A 9,586-nucleotide genomic window follows, 5' to 3' on the forward strand; every position below is an offset into this window, starting at 1 on the left:
GGTAAAAATGAAAGCATTATTAGTGTATGTTCATCTGATTTCCAGTACTTGAACATCTATACATTAATAGAAAATAGTTTCATTTTATGTTCATTGTGTTTTAGATCCTATTCACAAATATACTTGATTCTCTTTCTTTCTTTTTTTCTTTCTTTCTTTCTGTTTATTTAATGGTAATACCATTTTTATCCTGTGTTAATTCATGTACAAATTTGATACTTATGTCTCATTCTTCTTTATTAATCTTTACCCATCAAATAATTTATTAAAATACTTGAACCGCTTACCTTAAAATAAACTGATTTTATTGTGTGCCTGTTTTAATCTACACTACTCTTCATTATACCTGTGTGGAAATATCTAAAAACTCATTCTCAATCACTTATTGAGGATTAACTAGTCCACTCTCATTTAAAATTTTATTCTAATTTATATTACCACATTTGTTATGTAATGTAATTTGGAGAGATGGAACTTTCAAGAACATTCCATCACATTAAATACAGAACATTTCTTTTAAATATTGTGAATACTAAAGTAAGTCTTCAATTTCTGTTTCAGGAAACTGATGAAGTCAAACAGCAATTATTTGAATCCATCAATTAAGAGTTCTTTCTCCTGGACTCTGTGCTGTGAGTTACCTTCACATTTCAAAGTGAGTCCATATCCGCCCTCCTCTTTCCTGTATTTCCCTACCACTTATCCATTGTGACTGACTTGTTTACAAAGCAAGTGCAAATACATCCTGTACTACATTGTGCAGGAGTTCTTGACATGTGACTTTGCTGTTCCTTATTTTAATTAGAGCAGAACCTATTCTCCAAACCAGGAACAGAAAGTGTGCTATGATTTGCTTTGCCCAGATATGATGCTGTGTACCCTCCAGAACTAGACTGTGTAAGAATCTACAGCGTCCATTCTCACCCTCTTTGACTCTCAGATGCATGATGAGGATACTGTCCCAGGACCCCCCCCCAAAAAAAAAAGCGGTGCTAGGATGGGTTGCTGCTGTTGATTCTAGAAATCAGGTGGGCTATAAATTGTCAGATAACTTGAGTACATGACAGAAATCAGGTAAGAAATAATCATCCAGCTGGGCATGCCTATATGTTGAAGGAGGTTGCTTGTTGGTTCCTGGCTGCTCAGCCCTGAAATAATCACACAGAAACTATATTATTTAAAACACTGCTTGGCCTATTAGCTCTAGCTTCTTTTTTGCTAACTCTTACATCTTAATTTAACCCATCTCCATTAATCTGTGCATTGCCACATAGCAGCAAAGTTTCAGCATGTCTGTCTCTGATGGCAACTCCTTGGCTTTTCTAGGACTCTGCCTCCTTTCTCCCAGATTCTGTTTAGTTTTCCCTGCCTAGCTCTGTTTCCCTATAGCTCTGCAATAGGCCCAAAGCAGTTCCTTTATTAATCAATATATTCACAGCAACAGAGGGGAATCCCACATCACCTCCCCATTTCTGTTTAAATAAAAAGGAAAGTTTTAACTTTAACATAGCAAAATTACATATAACAAAACAGGTATCAAGCAAGAATTACAGTTACTATTTATATCTATTTTGTATTTTATTGTAACCAAGGAAAACTATAACTATAGCTATCCATTTTTCAATTCCATCAAAGACTCCTAAGGAAACAGGAAGGACATTGTAAGCAACTTCCAAAACTCTAGAATTGACAGAGACATCTTGTTGCCTGGACAGTCACCCAAAGTTTTTCTGTACTGTTGGGGAATCTATCTTCAGTGATAGGCTCATATTATCCAGCAGACGTTTCCACGAATCAAGAAATTTCAAAGACAACCCTGCCTATATTGGCAGTTTGTCAGTCACTTTCTTCTGTGTCCTGCAGAATGTCTAGCAGACTCTTTCATAAAGCAGAAACCCCAAAGGATCATCTCACCTTTAGGCAAGTTCAGCAGTCATTTCTCTGCAAGTCCTTCATGTCCAGTTCATCAAACAGTCCAGGCATAAGCGTTTTCTTTCCCAAATGGCTAACAAACTCCATAAGGAGCCTCTTCAATGACCATCATTCTCTTGAAGCAGACTGGAGTTGCCAGGAGTATATGTGTCTCACGGTCATGAAGTATTAAGGTCTCAAAACATTTTAAATGCTATGTTCTGTAGTCTTTGAAAGGTTTGAAGAATGTCTATCTACTTGAAATATATCTCTATATATCTAGAAAACCTAACTAAAATGAGTACAAGCTTGACTTTTGTAGATGATTATCTATTAACCTATATTACTTAATTACACATTACATTTTTAAATGAGCTGCATAAACATAATACTTTAATCAAGATAACAAAATTGACCTTAAATTTGTATCAATAAACCAAGATCTTTGCCAATGCAAATATCTATAGCATATTTCCCTTTAATGTAAAGAAATCTTTATATCCTCTGTGGAAACAAAAGAAGAACCTCTTTTCCAACGCAACATATCCTTAGATCTATATTTTGAAATCAAGATACTTTTATAATATACATAATGGTCTAGCTTAGAGACCATACAATAAAATGTTTCTCTGTACTTAACTCCTTCACAATCAAAAAATTCAAAGGCAACACAATAATATACATAATATAGACTCTCTGTGTATTTTTTCATATTTATGTGGCTTATTTATTTTACTTCTTTTAATCTATGACTATCTTACTCTGTCTCTTTAACGACTTTGTTTTATTTTTTAAAAACCATTTATGTATTTTATAATTCTCTATACTCTTTTTTTTTTCTCACTCCCAAGCCTATGCACATTTATCCAACACTGTGATCCATTTAGAGGTCTTTTATGTCTGGATCTGCCCTATTGTGTATCTGTAATTCTTTACTGTCTTGAAGAGCTTTTAAAATGGGAAGCAGCTTGGTTGCAACAGCTCTGGATGCTGGTTCCACCTCTGTCTGATTTTCAAAATGGTGGAGGTACCATTACTGTCAGCTCTGCAACTGCCAGGTGGGAACCACACTCAGCACTTTAATTTGGAGTATGAGCATTCAGCACATAAACCCTTTTTTTTTTAAATCTGAGTAACAGCTAAATATGCCATACAGAGCTTTGCAAGACCTGGAAGTATCTCTGTGAATGGTGGCAAGAATCTGCCATTCTCTCCTACCCTCAGACTTTAAAACATGAACAAAATAGAGCCCACCTATCACTGCATACAGTTCTCATTGCCAGTGAAACCACACATGAAAATACTGCATTCTTTACTTTTGCTTTCAGAATACAATATTATATTAAACAGCTTTAATCACTTTTTACTTTCATGTTCACCTTTTAAGAAATCAATCCCACTAATGTCATACAGCTCTAATTGTTTCTTTTGTATAATTGTGTGAAATACAGTGTTGTATTATGTCTCCATAACCATTCTCATTCCAATGGAAACTCACTCCCTGTTTGCTATTTTATTCACCATTATTATGAATACTTCCATGCACCTTCCCTGTGAGAGATACATTCATCTCAAGGAGATAAGTTGTATTTCTGGCTCAATATCCAGTCATACATGCCTAGCTCACTCTCACAGTTTCTTTCTTTCTATTCTGCTTTTTGACATCTTCATTTTATTTTGTTAAAAGGTCAATATTCAACCTATAGTAACAATCATGCTAGGCATTTGACTGAAACCTCCTATGACACCTTACAAACCCTATTTTCTCTGTGAGAAATGACAGAAATAGTATACTAATTGTCTGTGTAATTTAGGGCTTTATTCTTTTAATCCAGCTAACCTATAAATACCATTTGAATGTTCTCTCTTTTTTAGTTACAGTTTAGAAGGTGACTCACATCTACATTTTCACTCTTTGAAAGCACATGCTCATTTAAGTTCAGAAATACAGTAGGCTTGTACTTTCTTGTCTGTTCATTCCAAATCTAAAACAGAAGGATTCCCACCTTTGTCTCCTTTTATTTTTTTATTCCAAATCTAAAACAGAAGGATTCCTTTCTTTGTCTCCTTTTAAAAACTACTTTTATTAATTATATAATTATCAATAACTTCTTTCACTCATGTAATGCTTTATGATTGCTCCCCTGAACACTCAATCTTGCTTCCACCCTTATCATTCACATGATATGTGAATATATCCCTTACATATCCCTCTCTTGTAGATGGAAGTTTATGGCCCACATGGGCCTACAGTTGCTCATTCACAAATGAATACACACAGACTTATATTAATCATAAACAGTTTGATTTATTACTTATGTTTATTACTAACTAGCTCTTTACAACTTAAATTTACCCATTATTTTTATTTATATTTAACAACATGGCTTGCTCCCTTTTTTCAGTAAAGCACTTTCTTCTTGCTTCCTTGGTGACTGGCTTGTGACCACATGTCTGCCTTTTCTCTTCCCAGAATTGTCCTAGTCTCAATGTCCCATCTAAACTTACTGCCTGGCCACTGGCTAATCTGCATTTTATTAAACCAAAACAGGTGACAAATCTTTACAGTGTGTACAAAAACATTATTCCACAGTACTTTCTCATATTCATGTCTGTTTGCCTTGTTTTGTGACTTGATCCAGTGAGCTTAACAAGGACAATATGAGTGACATTGGTTTATAACTGCCCACTGGGGCATCTTGATTTTTTGTTCCTATTCTTTGCAATTTTTTTCTTTTATGTTTGTCAACAGTGTTTTAATACTTTGGTAATATCTCTAATATTATTAATCAGTAATATACTTATTTTAATTATATTTGCACAAAATTTATTAGATTTTTAATAAAAAATTTAGAGAGTTTGGAGGATTATTTGAAGTGATATTTTTAATATTTCACCTACAAGTGTGTGCTAAAGATCTATAAATACAATGTATTTATCTGTGAACCTTCCACCCTATATAACTAATTCCAATTATCAGTTAGTAAGTTGCTATAATTTTCTATGAAAACTAATATGTCATATGACAGTGGAGATTTTTATTACTTCTCTGATTATTACTATGGTCTTTATTTCTGTGACTTATTATATTATTAAATATATCTGCCACTGTGTTCTATTAGGACTATATTAAGCATGTTTGCTTTGTTCAATATGAGAATGTCAGTGTTAAATGTCATGATAGCTATAGGTTTTCAAAAGAATAGTCACCGTGATTAGAATTATAATATTTTTTACTTAGCTTGGAGAAAAATTTTGGTTGTAATTAATTCTGCGTTTTGTCAAGATCCTTATTCCTGCTTTTCTTAGCAGCATCCAAAACTTTCACTTTTAATGATTGCAGTGGTAGGTTATATTGGTACATTTGACTTCAAATTGCTGAAACAACTCCTACTTTAACATCATGTGTCCTCACTTTATAGATGAGTAAATGAATTTTAACTATATTTATGTATGTATGTATTATTTTTTAGGTGTTCTGTCTGAACTTATGTCTGTGCACCATATGTGTCCTAATGCCTTTGTAGGCCATAAGAGGACATCAGATCTTCTATGACTGGAGTTCCATGCAGTTGTAAGCAGCTATGGGGGTGCTGGGAACTAAATCCATGCCTGTTGAAAGAGAAGCTAGTATTTACACCACTAAATCATCTTTTCAGTGAATGACTTAAATTATTTTGACAATATCTGGTTAGTGTTTCACGCTTATATTCATAAAGGAAGGATGGTTTGTAATATAATACTTATTTTTATTTTCAGAGTTTTGCATTAGGTTAGGGTGGAAAGATAAAGTTATTTCTACAGTATTTTTCTGTTTACTGAAAAATGTTTATATGAATTTAGCATTAAGTAGTTTTTGGATAATCAAGTGTGAAAATATGAAATACTGAGGGTTTTATTTGAGGAAAATACTTTTGTCACAATACAAATGTGGTCAATAAATATGAGAATATTCAATTTTTTCTTCTAGTTAATCAAATTTGTATTCTACAGAAATTTCTAATACTTAAGTTAACTCCATGTCGGTAGATTCTAGCTGATAATAAATTTTTTATTCCTTTGAAGTTTATAGGTTCTATAATTTTAAAATACTACACAAATATCTATTATCAACATTCATAATTCTGGTTCCACTCAATCTTTTTAATTAGTCAAGATAGGAATAAAACAATCCTACTGAGCATTGGAGAGATTGCATCATGGTTAAGAGCACTGACTATTTTTGCAGAGAACCCAGGTTCTATTCATAACATCCACAAGTCTAAATCGAGTTCCAGAGCATCCAAAGCCCTCTTCTGACCTCCATGGGCATAAGATGCACATATGGTACAGACTTATATGAAGGCAAAACACCCATATATGAATCTGTTGAATATGTATAGGGATATTCCGTTTTTTAAAAGAAAATCCTGTTGACCATTTAATATATAAATTTTTATGTTTTCTAATTTTAAAATATAACTTTTATTTTTACTCACATGTATTATTTATGTTCTACTGATGCTGATTTTCTTTTCCTATATATCTTCAAAATGCAGACGGGTATATCAGTGATTTTAGAACTGTCTCCTACATCATAAAATAAAGTCACTCATTCCTCATTAAGAACTACTTTCACTACATTCAGCAGTTTTCATTTGTTTTGTTTTTATTGTTGTTCAACTTAGCATATTTCCTGATTCCCTTTAAATCCTTATTCAGAAGATTTCTATATTATTTTTAGAAATTGAGAATTCTCCTACACAGCACATTGTTTGTTCCCTAATTTCATTCTATTGTAGTAGGAAATATGCTGTGTAAAATCTTCATTGTCTAAAGCCTGTAGAGATATGTTTGATAGACTAATATATTTTCTCATGGAATATATCACAAGGAACAAAAAGGGATATGTGTTTTGAAATTACTGCACATATTATACTAATGTCAAGATCTACTTGTGCGTTTTCTGTCTCTTACAGTGTTAAATTACCCAAAAGTGCACGAACCTGTCCTACTACAATAAAGGCATTCTCCAACTATTTCTGTAAAATTTTACTTAATGATCTTTGAAGGTTTGTGAAAAATGAAAATACTTTTGTAATGTTAATCTTTTCTTCCTGGAATTGCTCTCTACTGTTATATAATGTCCTCTATAGAAAGTATAATTTGACTAATTTACATAGTCAGTCAATGCTTACTATTTGCATGATTTTTTTTGCAGTGAGAAGAATGTATTGTTACCAGCATAAACAATACAAATATTTTAATTTTCAAATAGTGAACTATAGAAGATCAAGTAGTAACTACTGATTTATAAAAAGTCATTATTAGCATTTAGAAATAATGGAGAAGTTACAGGTGATTATTATTCCACATGGATGCTGGGAACCAAACTCAGTCCTCTGCCAGAGAGTCACACTGAATCTTAATCACAGAGACATAGCTCCAGCTCCATAAATGACATTTCTTTGCTAATGTTAAACAACTGCCCAACAATGACAATATAGTGGGTGATATCTAGAGGGCCATTTGTTCAGTAGTTAGCTGAACTGATTTCTCTGATGTGAAATCATTTTGTTTGAATTCTTTCCTTTTTAATCCAAACTAGAAAGGTGTAACTTTTCTCCTAAAAGGTAAATTTTCTTTCTTTCTTTTCTTTCTTTCTTTCTTTTTTTTTTTCTTTCTTTTTTACAAATTGCATTCTCTGATTTTCTTGTCAGCTTGCTTTAAAGATATCCACGTGTTCAATATGCTCGCTTGAAGTTTGGCCCACACCAAATGATTGTTTAACCCAAATATCTAAGCAGCAAACAGGGAGAATCCTTCTGGAGAGAGTATAGTTGAACAGCGAATACCACGGGGCAATCGAAGAGATGACCACACATCTTGAGCAGCCCAGTCTGGTGTGATGGGGGGGACAGCTGATAACTGGATATGTGGTGTCACCAGACATCACTGGACCCAAAGCATTGCTTCTGCCTGCTACTCTAACAAATACAGTAGGTATGCCATCCCCTTCATATTCTGCTTTAATCCTCAACGTCTCATCTGCTCCTTTATGGGCAGATGTCACTCGGGGTTCACATGGAATCCCCAAGTTTCCACAAGCCTTTTTAATTTTCTCACAGTGACCAAGGTCAGACGCTGAACCCATCAGCACTACAACCCTGCACTGACTGTCTGACTTCAGAAGCAACTCCACTTGATCTGCAACCCACTCAAAGTTTTCCTTTACCATCTGGAGTCCTTCCAGAGTTACTTCCTTTAGGTCACTGTAAGGCTATTTGTTTTTCTGGCTCCGATCTCCCGATGGCCAGAGTCTCCAAGAATCATTATCAATAACATCAGCAAGAACAATCTCTTTGGTGGTTACGTCAACACCGAATTCAATCTTCATATCAACCAGCGTGCAGTTCTGGGGCAGCCAGGCTTTCTCCAGTATTTCAAAAATAGCTTGTGTAGCATGACTCATGATGTCCACTTCAGTCTGGCCTGTAGCAAGTCCAGCAAAACAAAACGGTGCAACAATGAGTTGCTCCCCAGACCACTGTGGATCATTATTGGCATCATCCTTGAAGAACATTTCCACCTTTGGTGGGTAAAACTTACACTGCTCTTTTACACCAGGGTTCCTTTTGAGAAAAGATCCAGTTGCTATTCTTCAGCATACCCATTCGATTGCAATCATTTCACATTGGGGTGCAATGAAAGCAGTCTCCCCACATTTCTTGGTGAAAGCAGTTTTGATACTGGCATCCTGTAACAGCTGAAAAATACAGCTCGTGATCTTATTGGAGATTGCAGCTTTGCCTTCCAGGTGGTTCTTTCTGGCTGCATTTCCCGCTGTAATCTGGTCCTTGGACTGCAGGACTCTTCCTGGACTATCTAACAATTCATAGACTTCTTTTGTCTTACCCTCATAGAGTTTTCTCCCAATGTTCAGTACCTCAGCTGTCGCCATGATCCTAGGTGGGATGAAGGTGCAAGACCGCGCGGGAAAGTGAAGCAGCGGTCGGTAAAACAAGAACCACCAGAGGCTCAGGAGGGCAGGGAAGGGCGGTGCAAGCACAGACGCAGCCGCTAAGTCTCTGCATGATATTTTTTTAGTCAGCATTTATTGTCCACCTATGAGCATTTATATGTGTTAATCATGTCTCCTTTATGGACAAATCTTAGTTTCTTTAAATTCTGAAATAAATTCCTAATTTTCTTTTTAATTCTTTATATCTTTCTGCTGAATATCATTGTGATACACCTAATGGTCCTTCAGTTTTCAAATATACATGATATAAATATATATCAAATATTATTGTTAAGTAAATAAGATTTTATATATATATGTATATATACATATATAAGAGAGAGAGAGGCAGACAGACAGACAGACAGACAGAGGAACATAATGAGACCAAGAGAAAGCATTGGTTGCTAAATGATTGTTATAGGGATTTCTGGACACAGATTAGCTTTTCTACACTTATTTATATTCAGTGTTAAAACATTGCACATAAATTGTAGATATTTTGTCATTAATTTTTAGATTCCAAAGATGTTGACTATGCATATATGGAAAACCCTAAAGTGCAATAATATTTACTTTCATGTTATCTTTTTGTTTCTGTTAAATTACTGAACCAGACATTTCTTTTTAAAAAATTCCATTAGTCCAAAACAAAATCAAAGCATAGTCAATTAA

The 9,586-nt window shown here is 34.3% G+C and overlaps 1 pseudogene; it reads right to left on the reverse strand.

The window, feature by feature from the left end:
- Positions 1-7,547: 7,547 nt before the first annotated feature.
- LOC142832506 (bifunctional phosphoribosylaminoimidazole carboxylase/phosphoribosylaminoimidazole succinocarboxamide synthetase pseudogene) lies at positions 7,548-8,972 on the reverse strand (annotated as a pseudogene).
- Between the last annotated feature and the right edge of the window lie 614 nt (positions 8,973-9,586).

Source organism: Microtus pennsylvanicus, chromosome 12, assembly GCF_037038515.1.
Source record: "Microtus pennsylvanicus isolate mMicPen1 chromosome 12, mMicPen1.hap1, whole genome shotgun sequence".
Taxonomy (NCBI): Eukaryota; Metazoa; Chordata; class Mammalia; order Rodentia; family Cricetidae; genus Microtus; species Microtus pennsylvanicus.